This window comes from Sphaeramia orbicularis, chromosome 12 (assembly GCF_902148855.1).
Source record: "Sphaeramia orbicularis chromosome 12, fSphaOr1.1, whole genome shotgun sequence".
NCBI classification, from domain to species: domain Eukaryota; kingdom Metazoa; phylum Chordata; class Actinopteri; order Kurtiformes; family Apogonidae; genus Sphaeramia; species Sphaeramia orbicularis.
This window is the reverse complement of record NC_043968.1, coordinates 1,917,127-1,937,519: the sequence shown is the minus strand read 5'-3', so window position 1 is coordinate 1,937,519 and position 20,393 is coordinate 1,917,127. Positions and strand designations below refer to the sequence as shown.

The 20,393-nt window shown below is 36.9% G+C and overlaps 1 pseudogene; it reads left to right on the top strand.

Moving 5' to 3' along the window:
- The first annotated feature begins 893 nt into the window (after positions 1 to 893).
- LOC115429323 (AN1-type zinc finger protein 5-like) lies at positions 894 to 14,493 on the top strand (annotated as a pseudogene).
- Positions 14,494 to 20,393: the final 5,900 nt, after the last annotated feature.

Below are 20,393 nucleotides of genomic sequence, written 5' to 3'. Positions count from 1 at the left end.
ACTAACATGAGGGGGGTTTTTTTTGGGTTTTTTTTTAAATATAGTTTATTCATCATTTGCAAGTTTTACAAAAATGAAGATCTTCAGCAAACAACAGCAAACTGTGCAAAGTATGTAAAATTACAGGTATTCAACATAAAACAGGAGAATCACAACACATAACTTGCTGGGGGGGGGGGTATGGGTTTACAAAAAAAATGCCAGAATGTATACAGATGTTCACAGTTCTTGTTGCCTTTTGATTAAGAGAAAACTTAATTGAGTTGATGTACTGTTTGATCTCACTGTGAAAAGCAATAAAAGAAGGTTTTTGATGAGAGAACTTGCATTTGTGAATGTGGAATTTTGCCAAAAGAATGATAAGGTTAATAATGAATGTTTCATTAGAACTGGTCTTATTTCTGTTAAGATCAAAGAGGCCAAAAAGCACGTCTCTCCAAAGCAACTTGAAATCTTTTTCAATGTATCTAGCAACAGAATTACAAATATCAAACCAAAAGCTTTGGACATCCAGGCAGTGCCAAAATAAATGAGAAACTGTTTTGTATTTTTTTTGTTTGTTTGTTTTTTGTTTGTTTGTTTGTTTCAGTGTTCCTAACATGAGTTTGACACCCCTGATGTAATGCCTTGCTATTTCCTGTTGTCTTTACAATATTTATTTTTATTTATTTATTTATTTATTTTTGCGATTTATAATAAATAAAAAAATAAATTGTACTTTGATTTAAATACACCCTAACACTGTTTTTCCATCTACACCAGTGGGTTAATGCTCTTTAGTTAGAAATGTCAAATCTTGCGTGGCTTCGGTCCAAAACTTTTAAAACCAGAGCATCAGAATTTCCGTGACGTCCGCCGGAAAACAGAGGACGTAAACGCACCACGTAAAACAAAACAGATGCCTTCACGGATCAGCGGCAGACGGAGCACGGACTCAGCCTGCGACGGCGCTCTCCTGTCGGCCGTGAGGAGCCAGCAGCTGCGGGGAAACCTGGACGGAAAGGCAGCGGAGGACCTCCACCTAGACGGCCCTAGTTAGTGAGCTAGCCCCGACATTTGAAACCTGGTCAGTCCGGAAAAGAAGTGCCATCAAGCGCCGCGACGTTTCTCTGACAGCGGAGGTGAGTTTGAAAGACGGAGAAGTGAAAGAGTTGGATGTGTAGAAACTGGAAGTTCCATTTAAAGTCCGGTGCTCCAGTGTTAGCTCATGTAGCTAGCGAGGATTAAAGAATTAACACGTGTCACCACAAAGTTTTCCTTTATATCCATGACTTGTTTTTAAATGTAAAAAATGTGTTTTATCACGGCGACATTATATTGGATGTATTTATTTTAGTTTTTTGTTATATTTTAGCGTGACTTTTCTTTTAACTTAACAACATTACAAACTTAGACTAGTGTCACCCTGTTAGCATTGGCAGAAAGTGACGCTACGTAGCATTTAATAGTTTTAGGTAAAAATTTTCTGTGTGCTGAACAAATTTTCGCCCTTTGTCTGATGTAGTAATACCCGTATTGGTGATTTATAACTATTTAGGTCAACAAACCAAACAAAGGAAGTAGCATAGAGGAAAACAGTACTAGCTTGTAGTTGCTGCTAGCATGCTAACATTAGCTAGATAGGGACCGTCTGGGCTAACTGGCGTTAGCATATAGGCAGTTCTGTGTGATATATTCAGGTTTTACTGACTTTTCTTGTCATTGTGTTGGTTTGAAACGTAAAACAGGACATGTTTTTTATATTGGTTGAATATTGGGTCAACCTATCTAGGGAGAAGCCGTTAGCTGCAGGCATTAGCTTGCTAGCATGACTCAGTGGATTTGGAGATGATTGTGGCCTGGGTTTTTGTCAGGAAATAACAACAACAACCAAAAAAACTAGCACAGTTAATGGTGATTTACCAGATTAACGTTCTGTTTGTAAAGTCGGTAAGGATGGAATATGTTTATACCAGGCTCAGTGTTATTCACGTGGTGAAGCTGGTGTTAGCAAACTGCCCTGTGGGATTCATGGGGAGATTTGGGCTTTTGTCTTGTGATAAACGTGTCTGGTTCTTCATGTGATCACCAGGTGATGGCATGAATCTGTACCCAAGTATTCCATAAGAATGTGTGAAAGTTGACATCGTGACTCCTGATTCCCTTCTGTGCCGATGAAAACAACAGTCTGCCACTTGAAGAAACTAATTAAGATAAATTCACTAATATTATGATCAGCACAATTTGTGTAAACCATGTTGTTGTCACTTTTTGTAGCTTTATTGTGAAGCTTAAATGATAGTTACTGTTAAGAGGTCATGATCTGATCATAAGCCCATATCTCAAATTATCAAATCAATTTTTCCTTGTATAGCATCACATCATAACAAAAGTTATCTCATGACACTTTACATTTAGAGCAGGTTTAAACCAGACTTTTAAGCCAATTTACAGAAACCTCAGGGTCAAATAAAGTGAAAGTTAACATCATTGTCAAAAATTATAGTTTCACTTATCATTTCTCAAATAAGAACTCTGTTTTATGGAACTGTTTATAAAATGTCAGTATCACTTGTAGTTAAAAAAAAAAAAAAAAAAAAAAAAAAAGATGTATAAATCAGGGGTGTCAAACTCATTTTAGTTCAGTTCCACATTCAGCCCAATTTGATCTCAAGTGGGCTGGACCAGTAAAATGATAACTGTGGAAAAAGTAAAATTATATTATGATCAGGTTTACATCTACAAAGTTTCCTTAAAAATCTGAATAACATGAACAACTTGAATTAAGAAAAACAAGTGCAATTTTAACAATATTCTGCCTCAGTTTATCATTTACACATGTGCATTACAGTCGCACAGAAGATTTAGTAACAGGCAGAATACTGGTAAAAGTGCATTTACTTTTCTTAAGACATTTCCATTTGTTCATATTTGTTCAGGTTATTCACATTTTTTCTAAAAGTATAGTTTGGTAATGTAAACATTTTCATGTCATTTTACTTTTTTACACCAAAAAATAAATTTGGAGTTGTCATTATTTATAGGTTATTATGATAATATTTTACTGGTCTGACCCACTTGAAATCTGATTGGACTGTATGTGTCTGTATGTGGAACCTGAATTAAAATGATTTTGACACCATTGATTGTTAATATCTTCAGTGTAATTTTTGCATTTCACAAATTCATCCCACAGGCCAGATTTGGCCCCTTGGCCGCATGTTTGACATCTGTGATATAAAGATATAATAAATATAAAATGAAACCTACAAAGGCCTAAAATATGTAAATGCACTATTAACTTTAATAATAATATTTGTTCTTGTATCAACAATATTATCAGTCTGTCAGTCTATTGAACTAATTATTCAACAGTACGAGAATATACAGAGGTTCTGTCCAATCCAATTATTAGTCAGATATGCTCTGCTATTTTCAGTTGTAAATGTCTGTTCAATAAAAGGTTAGGATCATAGTTGTAGTGTTTTAGTTCCACTCAGTCTTTTATTCTAATACTGACCAAAGGTCCAAACTGTTGTCCCCATGTCACAACAGATTTGTGTTCATAAAAACTGATCATTTCAACATTTCTATCCAGTATTGATCCCAGTTGTAGTTTTTCATCAGAGCTAAAGCCCTGTGTTTCATGTAGGATCCATTTATGATGAGAACAGCATGTTTTGGACGTTAAAGTAAAGTGGAAAAAATAAAATAAAAGTTCATTTTGAGTCCCCGTGTCACGCAGTAGTAATTTAAGTATTTTTACTCCAAAATTGTATTTCTGTAAATTGTAACATGTGTCATGTGAAAGTACTGACTGAGACCTATTCATACATGTATTAAACATGGAGATGAGTTGTTTAGTTTAAACACAGACACTGTTGAACAGGACATGTGTCACTGCTGGATCTGGTCCATATGTGAACACTTTATGCATTTTCATATCAAGATAACATTAGTACCACATAGTTTCTGTACATTCCACACAATATACCGAATGTATTTGCTCATTTTATTATTTTCTGCTTTTATTTCAGAGTAAAATTTAAACAAAGTATTGATTTAAAATGCAAACTTGCAAATATCACATAGTGGCAAACATAAATGAACATAGGCCTAAAGTAAAGTGTGTAAACATGGAACCATCCGAAACTGTAGCAGCAATAAGCCTTGTGATCTAAATATAACAAATGTAATGACAGTCTGCAGTTTTATAGCCTTGTGGTCTGTGTGGAAGCATGACAAATCATTCTTCAAATGACAAAAAATGTTGAAGTTTAGACTAATTTGGAACATATTAAAGTAAACCTTAGAGGACAATATGAAGTGGCAGTTTTTTTCTATATATTGTCATACCATACACTTGTAGTTACTGTATTTGAACGCCTTGATTTACAGTAAGGACACCACAAAATAAAGGCGTGTTGCCTCCAAAAATGTTCAGGAAAAGCAGTAACAAATTAAAGTAATTTGCACGTTAAACACAGATGATGCTTTAAAACTCTGCTGAATGCATTTGAAGTTTGGTTAGTAATGTTTGTTGTAACAGTGATGGGGAAACTGTGTTTAATTGGGTCTCATGTTTCTGTCTTTTTGCTTCATATGCCAACATCTTCTTACCATTTCCAAATAATGCATTGTTTTTCAACCTTGGGGTCGGGACCCCACGTCGGGTTGCCTGGAATTCAAATAGGGTCATCTGAAAGTTCTAGCAATTAATAAAAAAATCCCAAAAAACCTACTAATAAAAAAAATATATGGTGAGTTGAGAGAGACAATCCCAATACATAACAGACATGACAAACTGTGAAGCTGAAACTGCAGCACTGTGGTTCTGTTTATCTGTCAAATGTTCATTGTGGTCAGTTTCAGATGCTGCAGCTCTTTCATAATTCATAGTTTGAGTTATTGCTTGTTCAGTATTAATTGTCCTCCTTGTAAATCCAAGCTGGACTGACTGTACATATCCTGACCAAGGAAAATAAAATTCTCACTTTGTGCAGTAACCTACACCTGGCTTTTCTGCCTCCGTCCAGAATAATATACATTATATAGACTAAATGTCCTCTAAAATTAATATTTATTTGCAGCATAGTAGAGCAAACTATTACATGATAAAAAACAAATTAATTTTAGCAAAAAAAGTCTCCGTTTTCAGTGTCTGTGGTTGACAGAAATTTGTGATGTTAAAATGGGGTCACAAGCCAAAAAAAGGTTGGGAACCACTGAAATAATGTATAGAAACATTTATGGGGAATTATTGCTGTAGTTTTACCTTCGGCCTTGTAGTTGCCACAACACTCCTTTCGGAAGATATTTCTTGGTAATGATTTAACACTCACCATGTGCAGTTACTTATTTAAAAAATCACAAAAACTGAACAGTGCATGTGTGCATTCGATCCAGATGTTAAAGTAAACAGCGGGTGCAGTGTGTAATATCATAAGGTCCTTAAATGCAGGATTAAGCCTCTGATGGTAGACGTGCATATTTCATTACTTGAAGTCGTCTTTGAATCCCGACCAGCAGCGAACAGACTTGGGTTATAAATGGATGTGTTATTGTGATGAGGGTTGTCAGCACATGTGCGTCTGCGGGGTTGCTGTGTCACATTGCACTCCTGTGACAGTGAGAAGTCCTCATACTCTGATCCATGTGAGTGTGGAGCTGCAGGCTCGCACACGTGAAGCAGCGACTGCAGCCGCTTTGAGTTTGAACAGGAGGCTTTGACTGACAAGAGGAAACCTTTGATGCAAGTCACTGGAGCTTTGACTTCCCTCATGAGTTCACATTCTGCCAGCCAGTTAAAAACCCTGGTCATACCCTGTCACCACTTCCTTTTACATGCACTTCTGACTCTGGTGCAGGTTCGTGTTTACTTTATGACCAGAAATGAACTGAAATAATCAGACTGGATTTCATCATATGTGGAACTTCCTTATAAACACTTCCTGTTCAGAATTGGCGTTTCACATTCACTTCCTTTATTCGAATGAATTATATCCACATGACGAACGTGAAGCTGTGACACAATTTACGTGTTTCAGTCACCATTCTATCGTCACACGGATGCAAAACATGCCATGCAAGTGTTTTTTAAGTTGGTTGTTTTTATTTTTCACTGTATGAATGAATGAATGAATATTGTATTTAAGTGTCATACACTTACATACCCATATAGGTTTATAAGACACTAGTCACTTTTCCATTAACCCTCAAATTGCGCGAATATAAGTTGTGCATAAAAATTTACCTATTGTAAAAATGACAGTTTTCACCAAAACTCTGTTTTTGTTTTTGTTTTGTTTTTTTATTAAAATTTTTTGCACTGGCAAGGGGTGTTTTTTGGGCATATTGCAATTGGTATATCACACAAAACTGCAATGGAAAGACCTGTTTCTGCAACTAGAGTCATGTGAATAAAAAAAACTGGATGTTGATGAATGTTACAACAAGAGAGGAAGAAGAGTTTTAAAACAAACATGGTGCAGTATGTGTGGACACACCAGGAAACCCAATCATTTTTTAATTTAGTACAAGATAGAGGGGTAATATATAATAATAATGATTATATCTGTAAATCAACACCGTATTTATGTTTATTGCCATGTTTATGGAATGACTTCTCATGTCATCTTGATAATAAACAAATCATTGCATTTGTGATTTAATGAAAAAACCGACATTACGCACTTCTATTTGTTTGACATTAAGTAAATATTGGTAAAGTTTTGCACAGATGTCCAATGGAAAAGCAACTAATATTGACATTCAAAACAGGAAGATGACCATCTTATAAAGCATATACTCATCCCAATAACAATTACATAAAACAAGATCCTTTTAGTTCAGGATACAGAGTTCTTGGTCTAAGTTTTAATGCCATCCCCAAAAATCTTGCCAAACTATATATTTCATTTTCAAATCACCTACTCAACATATCCATCAGGCCTCCAAAACAAATCAAACATAACAGTTCTGACATCATCATATAAAGGACAATAAAACAGAAAATGCCATTCATCCTCAACAGCCCTGAAGTCACACCAAACACATAACCTGTCCTCTTCTGGAACACCTTTATACCACCCCACCCCCACCTGAAGAGGCAGTACCTGCTCTGAGCTGGACACACACACACACACACACACACATACACACACACACACACACACACACACACACACAGTTGCATCATGGCCTATATGTTGTATTAATGTTGCTGATCTGCTGATCTAGTGAGTGTAATTCTACAGTCTGATGCTGGCAGTGCTCAGTTCATCCACTTAAACCTTCAGGAGTTTGTGTAGAGTGTTTTGTTGTGGCGTCTAAGTGAAGTCCTAATGACTGAAAATGAGAACTGATCAAAGTGGTCAGGCGAACCCACTGCTCTGTGGAAGACACTGACTGTCCAGACTGACAGAAAAATGGATTTGGAGAGGATTAAGAGCAGGAGGAATCATCTGTGTGCACTGACTCATGGAGCTGCTGTGGCTGCAGACCTCCGACTGGGAACTAATCCTGGTTTTACGCACAGCTGTCATTCTGTACGACAGGAGATGTGGCTTCATCAGTGAGCAGAGTTTCAGCAGATTGAACAGCTTCAGCCTCCTGGGACCCAGGAAATATCAGCAAAGTTCAAGCTTTTTTTGTTTTTTATTAAATAAGTGCCTATATTGGAAACATCATGATGCAATAGTTTTTTCAGATGCAGGTTTTAAAATTTTTATGGAATGTCCTTTGTGGTGGACAGCAAGGTTATTATCGTTAACGAAATGATGAAAACTAGAATTGTAAAAATATTTTCATTTACTGAAATAAATAAAAACTATAATTAAAAGAAAAAATGATAACTAACTGAAACTATTGTGTGCTTACAGAACTAACTGAAACGGATACAAATTTTGGATAAAATTCCCTTCGTTTTCGTCTTTGTCAATGTCAGATTGATATGAAATCGATTTATTTTGCTCGAGCAATTTTATCTGCTGGCACCATACGACACTTCATGGTCCATCACTTGTGGTTTAGAGTTGTCTTCTCATCCCCACTCTACCTGGAAACATGGAGACTAAAGTTGGGAGAAAGCAGCAGAGTCCTGTCTGGGATTTATTTGAATATGACGGTGAAGAAGAGAAAAGATATTTTAAAAAAAACCTAAAACTAAGCATTTAGAAAATAACTAAAACTAATAAAAACTAGCAAACCTGCTCTAAAAATGAATTAAAACTAACTGAATTAGAGAAAAAGTCAAAACTAAATAAAAAGAAACTACTGTATAATGTAAAATCCAAAACTATTATAACCTTGGTGGACAGTTTTCTTTGTTTTTTTGTATAAAGTTGTGAAACTCTTGTCCACAAATGTGGACAGAAAACCCATAACTGGGTCTTAGGAGGTTAATGAAAAAACAAACACGTTCCCAAATTTGTCTAAAAATCTATTGGAATCTCAGTTTCTGTGACGTGTCATGAATGAATAGTTTCCTAATCATTTAATTCCTCTCCTAAGCACTAATGGTGACAGATGCCATGGCTTGTGTCACATGTCCTCTGTGTCCCTCTGGTGGACGTTTGTCTTTGTTTAATTCCGTCTGGACTGGGTTCAGATGCTGCTGCTGCTGTGACTCATCCTGCTCGCTCTTTGTCCTCAGGTCGACTCAGCAGGTGGCATACATCGTTATGGCTCAGGAGACCAATCAGAGTCCAGCCCCTATGCTCTGTGCCACCGGCTGTGGTTTCTATGGCAACCCCCGGACCAACGGCATGTGCTCGGTGTGCCACAAGGAGCACCTGTCGAGACAGAACAACGGCGGCGTGGGTCCGCTGAGCCCCGTGGGTAAGACCTGCCTGCTGTGTGTGTCCTTCAGGTCCGTGTGCAGCTGCTCTGCCTTTTCTCTGCCGCTGACTGTGACACGTGTTTGTGGATGTTTCTCCCTTCAGGCGGCAGCGGCGGCTCCGCTGCTGAGGCGTCTGCCATCCAGAGGTTAGAGGCCACCCTGAACAACGCCGCAGCTGCCGCCGTGGCCGCAGCAGAGGTGGCAGCTGAGGCCGCTGCTGCCTCCGCTGAGGCGGCGGCTGCAGAGACCAGGTGAGGCTGCTTTAAGCTCTGATGCGTCAAGTAGAATAGAATAGATATCAAACTGGAAAACATATCCAAGGCACTCTCTTTAAACATTAAATTGCCTTTATTAACATGGCACGGTCAAATCTAGAAAAGCCTACAAAATAATAATGTGGGAAAAAAGAGCAAAACATTTACATAAAATAAAGTAAAAGAATAAAATAAGCAACAAAATGAACAAAAACAGCTACACTAATGAACAAAATCAACAAGAATTAATAATAAATCAACAAAGTAATAAGTAACATGAACAAAATAAGACACAAACTGAACAAAATTTAAAGAAAAAGATGTAGATATGACCATGCCATGTTACTAAAGGCATTTTAATGTTTAAAAAAGAGTGCCTTGGATTTTTCTTTCAGTTTGATGTCTACTTTATGAATCCCTTTTTCCAAAGAGCACCTCGAACAAACTCTTTTGGTCCAAGAAGCATTCCTTCCCATTATTATTTTTTTTAATAGAATAGATCTTTATTGTCACAGGAACGATGAAAATCAGTTTAGCAGCTCAGTTCAGTTTAGCAGTACAAGAACAATAAAGTAAAATAATATACGAATATCACAGTGTTTAGAAAAGTGAACTGTGCAAAGGCTTCAGAATAAAATATTAATACACATGTGCTACTAAAGTAATGCTAGAACTCCTGAAATGAACAAAATATACAGAAAGAATATACAAAATTATCTCTATACTACAGATGAGAGATATGTACAACAAATAGGGGTGTGAGAAAATATCGGTTCTACAATATATCATGATATTTCATTTCACAATACTGTATAGATATGAAAAAGTACTGTATCGATATTTTTAGGTATTTATTTAAATGCAGATCTAGAGGAGGTTCATTTTTGTTCTTTCTTTTTGTTTGTATTTTATTTATCATTATTTAACACTCTTTTATTCAATGTTAGTTCCTTAGTTGGGATTGTACGAAAATACTGTTCTGATGTTCGTTCTGAACTAATAGAATCTGAACATTTGAACAGGATCTGAAACTGTAATGTCTGTAAAACAGAATTTCAGTTTGAACACAGGAACATTTTGTGATAGAACATTAGATCCTGTTGGGATCAAATAAAAATGTGTTTAGTATTTGTGCAGATTTCTGGTGTGATTCAATTCTTCAAGGAAATAATCATTTAAAAAAAACAAAACAATAGCCTTTTTAACACCATCATGATATATCGTATCGTGATCCTAGTATTGTGATTTGTATCGTATCGCCAGATTCTTGCCAATACACAGCCCTAACAACAAATAGGATATATACAGGTAGTCTAAGGTGCATGTAGAGACTAGGGCTGTGTATTGGCAAGAATCTGCCTATACGATGCTGATCATAATATTAGGATCACAATACGATATGTCATGATATATCATTATACTGTTAAAAAGGCAATTTTTTGTTTGTCTCTTTAAAAAAAAAAAGATTATTTCCTGCAAGAATTGAATTACACCAGAAATATGTACAAATACTAAACACATTTTTATTTGATCAGAAATGGATCTAATGCTATATCAAAAAATTTTTCCAATTCTCCTAGTTTCCAAAGGAACGACCATCTGCCTCAGACAGTAAAAAGTGCTTTTAGGATGCTTCAAAGAACCATTATTTAATAAAACAGTCTTAAATAATAATAAATGAAATATAAACAATAAAGAAAACCAAAAAAACAAAAATGAACCTCCTCCATATCTGCATTTGAATAAATACCTAAAAATATCCGTACAGTACTTTTTAATATCGATACAGTATTGTGAAATTAAATCTCGTGATATATTGTGAGGATATTTTCCAACAGCTCTAGCAGAGACGTGAACACAGTGAATGTGGTGCTGAAGGTGGGTTTGTGTTTTTGCAGCGGGGCTTCAGCCTGTTCCGTCACACAGCAGATGACGGAGATGAGTCTCACCTGTGACAACAAGCAGAGCTCCCAGACCCAGGTGAGTCCACCACAAACCACAACACGCATCACAGCAGGAGGGTGGAGTCAGTCTGAACACACGTCATGATGTGGAGTTTGTTCCTCAGTTTAGATCATTTATCAGGGTTTCTGCAGGTCAGTAAAAAGCATTAAAAGTCATTAAATAGATTTTGTGAAAATTAAGGCCTTAAATGGCATTAAAAAGTGTTAATGTGGTCTTTTGTTGGAAGCTCCAAGAATAAGTCTGAATTCTTTAAGGTCTCATTTTTATAAATTTATTATTGACTTGATCTGACCACCAACAAAATATAACTCAGCTGAGGATCCACACACCATATGTTTACAAACAGAGCCAGTAGGTAACTTCGGCATCTTCGGAATTTTGTCGCGACGTGCATTGTGGGAAGCGAAGGCTCGTGCCGCCACCTGACAGCGGCAGCGCGAGCATATGATATTATATGGATGGAACATGACGCGGAAACAGCTGGAGGAATACGCACAGAGGGAAGGGAGCTCCTGCCGTTTCCGCGTCTGGTCTGTAGCAGCTGCCGCTGCCAGACAGCAGCACAAACCGGCGTTTCCCACAATGCACGTCGCGACAAAATTCCAAAGATGCCCGAGTTCCCTCCCGGCTCTGTTTGTAAACACATGGTTTGTTTCTGGTGGATGGCACTAAGAAACTGTTCACCGTGAGGGAAGAGATTCAGCTGAGTAATGACAGACAGACGAACAGATTCATGATACTGAGGATATGACTGAGGATGGACAGATCTGATGGAAAACTGGTCACGAAAGTCTCGCGCACCTTTAAATACTCTGGTAACTAAGTATCCGTGTGTGTAAAGGGGCTCATTCACTGTTGTCTTGTTTCCTCAGTGGTGACTCAGCCCACAGTTTCCCACCCCCCCACTGCTGGCAGTGAGGAGTCCAAGACCCCCGAGCCTCCGAAACCCAAGAAGAACCGCTGCTTCATGTGCCGCAAGAAGGTCGGCCTCACAGGTAAGAGCTGAAGCCCAGACCGGAGCTGTTCCTCTGTTTCTGCTTATACACTTTATATCCTCATCTTGTGCAGCAGAGTTAAATATAAATGCTTTTCCAAATGATTTTTTTTATCTATATTTATCACCATTTATTGTAATGTTCTCCTGAGAAAACACCTATGTAAAGATGTGCTTTTATGTCAAATATTTGAGTTTTAAAATTAAAATTACAATTTTGATTTTATATACCTAATATTTGGAACCAATATTCACTTTTAAAGTCTTTGAAAAGGTTCATTAAGCATCTTTGTGTTATTTATACAATAATTATACATTTTTCAAATCCGATTTTATATTTTTTGTGTGTTTTTGTTTTCATTAACTCTTTCGGTGCCAGACAGTTAAGGGGCTAATAAGCCTTAAAAGTGCCACAGAATTTGGCCGTTTTTCAGTATTTCACGTCGTTTTTATAATCGAAGTCTGAATCGTCATCAGAACTCATTTTCTAGCAGATGGGACTGTTTTGACAGATCGCTGTGTTTACGATATTACTACAAAATGGCCATCTAATTTGCATATGATTTCATTCATAAATTCATTCATAAAATTTCCCAAGCAGAAAACGAAACGCGAGCTCTTCCTTGGTCAAAAACCGCTCGCTCCGACCGATTGCTACTTAGATTCAAAACGCACCGGACGCAGCCGATTCATTATTGATCGTAATTTGCAAGAAGATTTGAAAGAACGTCATCGAAATGTGAGAAAGAAATGGGGGTGGATGGTTTGTTTGTACACAAATATGGCGTGTTCTCCAAAGCTGATCTGATCGGCCCGTGGCACTTTAAAGGTTGTATTCGTAAAGCCGATTTAATCGGCCCATGGCACTGAAAGAGTTAAAGTGAAAAAAAAATAGACAGATGAGATAGATGAAGTTGTACTGAAAAAAGATACCAAACATGGGTATAATAAACATTTCTGTATATAGTATATAAAGGCAAAATCAAAAAGTACTGAAAAACGGCCAAAATGTTCTCAGACCCCTAAGGGTTAAGAAGAGATTTAAAAACAGGCAACGAAAAGATGATAAACTGTATTTTATACCAATTATTGACACGTATTGACAGGATTAGTGGCTCACCAGGTATCGAACAGTTTATGGTGGTGGTTTTGGTCACTGGTGGACGTTTGGGTCTTTAAGGGTTCATGTTTTCAATGCTCTTTCTCAATGACATGAGCGTTTGTTATTTCATGGGTTTTTTTGTGTCTGACTTGTCATCGATTTGTCGTTTCAGGCTTCGACTGCCGCTGTGGGAATCTGTTCTGCGGACTCCACCGTTACTCCGATAAGCACAACTGTCCGTACGACTACAAAGCCGAGGCGGCCGCCAAGATCCGCAAAGAAAACCCGGTGGTCGTCGCCGATAAGATCCAGAGAATATGAGACGGACGCTGTTTGACTGTGAATTCTGGGAGCGACCGGCTTTAAAAGACCAACCCAACCTGGTTTCTTTTCTTTTTTTCTTTTTTTGCTGTTTTTTTTTTCCACATTCAGGACTTTTCCCTCTCCGGTGCATGTTTGTTTTCGTCTTGTTTGGGACTCATGTAGGAGGAGGGGGGAGGGTCTTTTTATTAGAAAACGCTGTCAGTGGTCGTTCCCTTGGTCATGTGATCCTCCTGAGCCGGGACTCTCGGACCCCCGTCTGGACTCGGAGGCTGTTACTGCTGTTGGCTTTCGCCGCCCACTCGGCCGTGCTTGCTCTCTGCTGGCTTGAGTAGCAAAGTGGATTCGTATTTTATTTTTTCCTTTTTTTTCTTTTAGCCTCGACTAAACCCCTCCCCACATGTCGCGTCTCGGTTACATTGTACCGACCTGAGACGCTCGCTGGCGCCGCACAAGCTCAGACTTTTGGCTTAAGAGACTTGGTTACCGTGGCGACCATCATCCCTGTCGTCGTCCCCCGCTCTGCGCTCGGACTTTAAACGTTCCACTGAAGTCGCGCCGTGATTCACCACATTCTGTTCACGCTCCAGTCCTTCTCGTTTCCTCATGATGTGATGTGTGTTTGTTGTATGAGTAGCCTAAAGTTGTGTTCGGTTTCATTTGAAGGGTTTAGCTCCACTAACTCCACTCTTGAATGTTTTGTTTTTAATGTGAGCTGGTAAATTCACCACGTTGGACTGTTTTTTTTTTTGTTGTTGTTTTTTTCTTCATACTGAGGACTAGATGTGGGCGGCGGTCTGAGAACCGTATGAGGATCAGTGGTGACGTAGTGAGACACGTGGTCGTAGGTTAATAAAAAAAAAAAACTCTCCGTTTGGTTTTCGGTCTGGCTGCTTAACCTGTGTGTTCAGTTTTTTTACTCTTTAGTTATGCAAGTTTGTACAAACATCTTTATTTATATACTGCAGTGCGCATAATCTTCCAATAATACAGAATAAATTGTATGATGTAAATAAAAATTAAAATCCACATTTAAGGACGCATGGGTTTTATTTTCAGAGGAACTCCACTGTTTATTCAGTCTTAGTTGGTCCAGACTTTGAGACGCTGACCGGTCCTGGATCTGGAGCTGGAGCTGGATCTGGACTGAACAGCTGGTTTTTAGTCGGTCTGGATGAAACTAAACCATATTCGTTTCATTTCAGGATGAGTCAAACTTTAATAATAATAATTGGACCGATGATCACCCAGACTTCTACGGTTTAACTCACAGGTGTCAACAGGGTTCCTACGGGGGCTTAAAATCCTTGAAAATGCTTGAATTTCAATATTGTTTTCAAGGTCTGAAAAGTGCTTGAAAGTGTTGGCAATTCTGTGCGGTCTTTCTTTGTTTAATATTAACTCTACCAGGTTAGATGTCAAGTCAAATACTGCGTTCCAGTCCACCTGTAACTTGTGTTTTTCCAAATTTCTGCCAGTGAAAATGCACTGGAATGTTCAGTCAAACCTGTGACTTCCACCTGTGAACTCGTACTGAACTCCATGTTCTCCCAGTTCTGAGTTCTGACGTCTTGTAGCAATGGCGCCCCCCCATGGATGTGGTGTTTGTGAACTGTTTATTAAAACAAAATATTGCTCTGATGTTACTTATCTGTAAATGTTCTGCATAATCAGCAGCTGCTCTAGCGTTAGCCAGTTTTCAGTTTGAGTGCAAGAATAAATTAATACCAAATAAAAATCCAAATATACAAATAACATCAAAGGTAGAACAGCTTCTCCACCATTTTTCCTCCTCTGTTTCCCTCAAATAAGCAAAAACCAAACACCTCTGGGATAGAAATGATTGTAAATGAGCCTAACGTATGGTCCACCATGCAGGTTTGTTTACATCTAGCTCCCACAATTCCTTGCGCTCAGGCAGTTTGGTGTAACTTGCCTGGAACGTTACAAAGTCGTGGTTTGAAGTCGTGACTTATGGGCTCAAAAAACGTCCTGGAACGCAGCAAAAGCTACACTACCAGTCAGAGGTTTGGACCCACCTTCTCCTTTAAATGACTAGGGGTGTGTATTGGTAAGAATCTGGCGATACAACTCTAGGATCGCAATACGATATATCTAAATATTTCACGATACTGTTAACAAGGCGATATTTTTTGTTTTGTTTCTTTTTTTAAAAGATTATTTCCTGGACAAACTTATAGTGCAGCATTTGGATAAATACAGTTTTAACCTACAGCTTTACCAGTATAAAAAAAAAAACACAAATAATGTTTTGCAGACGTTACCATTTAAGGTCCTGCTTAAATGTTCGTATTCTATTGCAAAAAGAATACATAGGGTTCAGTTCCTGAATCATCCAACATCAGAACATTATTTTTGTGCATTCCTAATAAAAAAATTCCAAACATTTGTGTCTTTCAGACAATAAAAAGTGCTTTTAGGATGCTTGAATTATCCATTATTTAACAAAACAGCGTTATCAATTTCAAAAAACTACATTTATGACCTGCAATATCACAATAGTACTTTTGTAGCATACAAACAGTAAAATGCCCATGGGAATGTAGAAATAAGAGCTTGAAAAACAAAAAACAAAAATGAACCTCAGCCATGTCTGCATTTGAGTCAATACCTGAAAATATTGATACAGTACTTTTTAATATCGATACAGTATCGTGAAGTGAAATATCGCGATATATTGCAATACTGATATTTTCTTCCACCCCTGTAAATGACATCAGATGGACCACAGATGACCAACCAGTGTTCAGCATCACTGGGAACTCCTTCAAGACCGTTGGAAAACATGTCAGGTGACCTCATGAAGCTCATCCAGAGAATGACCAGAATGTGCAAAGTAGTAATAAAAGCAGCATGTGGTTACTTTGAAGAATCTAAAATATAAAACATTCTTTGAGTTATGTCACACTCTTTTTTTTAACTCCATAATTCCGTATGTGTTCTTTCATAGTTTTGATGCCTTCAGTGAGAATCTACAAAGTAAATAGTAAATGAAAATAAAGAAAAACCAGGTGAGTCCACACTTTGGGCTGGTAGAAACATTTAGAAAAATAAAACTTTAGATCAAAAAAGTCAATTCCAGGTGTTCTCAGGTGGACTCCAGGTATATTTTTCTCTTAAAGGTGTCCTGTCACATGTTTATTTCTCTTAAAGGTGCTGTGTCACATGTATTTCAGTCCTTTTGTGGTCGTGTCTGAACTTCTACCTTGGACTCTAACATTTTTTTTGTGGGTAAAAAGCCTTTGTTACCCAGTTTCCATCCGTTCTAACGTGGTGATGACAGCCTGTTGGTAGACTCAGCTGTATTTGCTCCACTTCTCATGAATATTCAACGTGTTAATCTGCTTGACTGTGATTGGCTAACAGCTAGCCAATGAGAGCGTGGTTTTTCAGCATCCTTTACCCTGCACAAGTACTGTATGTTCCAAAAAAAAAAATTACAATCGGACATTGATAACTTTCAAAATAATCTAAATGCTGTTTCAGGGTGTGAAACTATAACTTCTTGCAGAAAACCTCCTTTATTTGGTTCAGTGGTCGTGGACAAACGTGGATCTGTGTAAACCAGGTCATGGGTTTGGGTCTTCCAGGTCTGGTGCTTGGATGCTCTTAACATCCATATGAATGAAAATATTTAGCTCACAACTGACAGGGCAACGAACAAATGAATTCAAATTCTGTGCATAACATTTTATCAGTGGTGTGGACTCGTGTGAGGTTTAGTTGTCGACAGATGTATTGATCCGTTAAGGACCATTTTGCCTTAATTTAACCAACGTTTGCAAAACTCAGAAATCTGCTCTGTCCATCTGTCCGTCTGTCTTTCTGTCCGTTTGTCTCTCAGTCTGTCTCTCTCTCTGTCCATCCATCTCTCTGTCTCTCTCTCTGTCCATCTGTCTCTCTGCCTCCGGTCCTGTGTCCATGTGACTGGTTCTCTGTGGCTGAAACTGGATCCACTGGATCCACTGGAGGCTCAGGTCACGTTCTGACCTGGACGTCCTCACATGTCCACAGTACAGGACCACACCTCCTCAAAAGGACGCAGACTCCAGCGGACACAGTGTCCACACACTCAGGCGGTCCAGGCGTTGACAGTCAAAGGCCTGTATGATGTAATCAGATTACTAATGAACCGGTCACATGATCAGAACCATCCAAAACTGTAGGAAAAATAATAAGAACCAGATCTGATGGGTTTACTTTGGTTTAGTAGTTTATTATATGGAGGATAATCCCAATGAATTAACTGTATTCATAATAGTCGAATAAAGGGGCAGCTTTAGTCCATATGACTAGTATCCTGTGGTAGTTCATGACAACAGACACCCTTAAAAAAACAATATATTACAGCATTTGATTTAAAAACACAGGGTTAAACCTGTTGGACTGAAACTTTAGAATCAGAATCAGTTTATTTATTTAAAATAAAAATCAGCTCTGTTCTTCTGAATTAATGAGATAATTATTCATAATTACAAGAAATTGTGAAAAAAATTGTATTGTGAAAAATTAAAAAAAAAATTGGCTGATTTTTAATTTTTTCATAAATCCATTTGTCGTACTTATGAGATAGTTATCTCGTTTATTCAGAAAAACAGAGAAGGTTTTTATTTTTCCATGTGAATGCAAAATGCCTCTGTACAAATATGAGCGCTGCTGTTGACAGTAAATGTAGGAAATTCAGTGTTTATATTAAAGTGTTCCAGCTCACAGAACAAACACACTATGATCACACAGACCATGAAAAAATAAAAACAGACTCTGTTTTGTTGAAATATTGAGATAATTATCTCAGAATTACAAGAAACGGTTTCATGAAAAAATAACAAAAAAAATCATCTCTGTTTTTACAAGATAATTGTTAATTTAAAAAAAACAGAGTAAATTTTTAGTTTTTCATGTGAATGCAATACACTTCTGTACTAATGATATTTATCCCATCATATAAAACTATATTATAAGAGTTGTTATTGTTTTGTTAGAAAAGAAACACCTGGATTCAACGTGTCCACAGACTTTTGTCCACTTAGTAAATATTGTTCATTAATATTGTGTATAATTCTTCTCTACATAACAGATAACAGTTATTGGTACAAAGGGTTAAAGAAGTCAAATACACTTTAATTTATTCAACATCTGATAAAAAAAAACAACTGTTTAATTATGTGTGTGTGTGTGAATAATCTGCAGTGAGTGAAATAAAAATGGAAATTCCTTCAGTTCTTTCAAAAACACAGTATTTGACCCTGAGCTTCATCTGAGTAAATATAATGTTTTACGTCAGTTTATTTTCATGTACATATGAAGCGTCACCTCCTCATATTTGTCTGACATGAGTTTAAGATCTGAATTTATTCTAAAATATTATAAGAAAAAATCAGGATTTCTTATAATATTTTCAAATTTTATGGTTTATTTAGTTTTGACGTCTTTTATAAAAGCCATTAAATAAAGATTAGATTTGATTATATTTTTAATAAACAAATAAAAAGTAAAACTAAAAGTAACAACAAAGTTTGTTTTCCAGAATTTTCTTTTTTTTCTGGTTTTTATTTTTCACTGATATTAACTGAAATGTATATGTTAGTCTGAGATAAAACATTCTTTTTTCTTAAATTTCTTTATTATTATTCACACAAACACAGTCCGTCATTGCAGGGAACTGGGCTGTTGTGTTATAAACAACCACTAGATGGCAGAAAAGATTTAGAAAAATCCATTTAATCATCTTAGACTCAATGAAACAAATCACACATGAAAAAAATCTCTATTCAGTTAAAAGTATTAAAGCAAAAACACCTGTAGAATTCAATCAGATGTGTCTGAACAGAACACAAACACAAATTAAGAAAATAACTGACAAAACTCCCCAAACCCTGATGAAAATACATGACGTAATCATTAAGAATAATAAAAAGAACCAAGAAAACGAACAAAAATAATCAAAAATAATCAACAACATCAGCAAGAATGAAGAAAATAATTCATACATTGACTAAAACCTGAAAGAAATAGTCAGGAAATGATCAAAAACTAAAATAAATATGATAGTCAAGAAAATAAACAAAAACAAAATAATCAAGAACATAAACAAAAATGAAGAAAATAATCAACAAAATGACCAAAATCTGATGAAAATACTGAAGGAAATTATCAACAAAAAACTGAGGAAAGACAAAGAAAACTGACAAAAATGGTCAAAATAATTCAGAAAAAATGATGAATGTAGAAAATAATCAACAAAATGACCCAAATATGACGTAAAAATTGTAAATATTTGTGAAATCCAGCAGGTCATCAGGGTCACATGACGTCCTCTCAGCCAATGGACAGACTCTAATGTGCCTGCTCAGCTTTATCTTTTTAATGTATAGATGTATGTTTTTTTTTATTGTTTTAACGGATGCAACTTTCTTTTTTTTTTTTGTAATCATTTTAATGGATGTATCTTTTATCTTTTTTTATAGATGTATGTTTTTTTTTATCTTTTTAATGGATGTAACTTTTTGTCTCTTTTTAATGGATGTATTTTTATTTTTTTTTATAGATGTGATCCACTGGTTTCGTTTAAGTTCGCATCCACTCGTTTCCCTTAAACAAACATGTCCATTTGTTTCATTTCTGTGTTTTTCTTCGTGTGCAAAAACTCCTTAAATGAGTTTTACTGAGTTTCAACCACAGACAGTGAAGGCGTGACCGTCCGTGTTTACAGCAACACGCAACACGTGAGCGAATAAACAGAGGTAAACAGTCGACACCAGACACTGAAACCATAGGATGAGCAGGAAAACACAGCAACAAGGAACCCTTAACACACAAAACCCCTTAACACACAAAACCCCTTAACACACAAAACCCCTTAACACACAAAACCCCTTAACACCCAAAACGCTTTTACATCCAAAACCCCTTTTCATC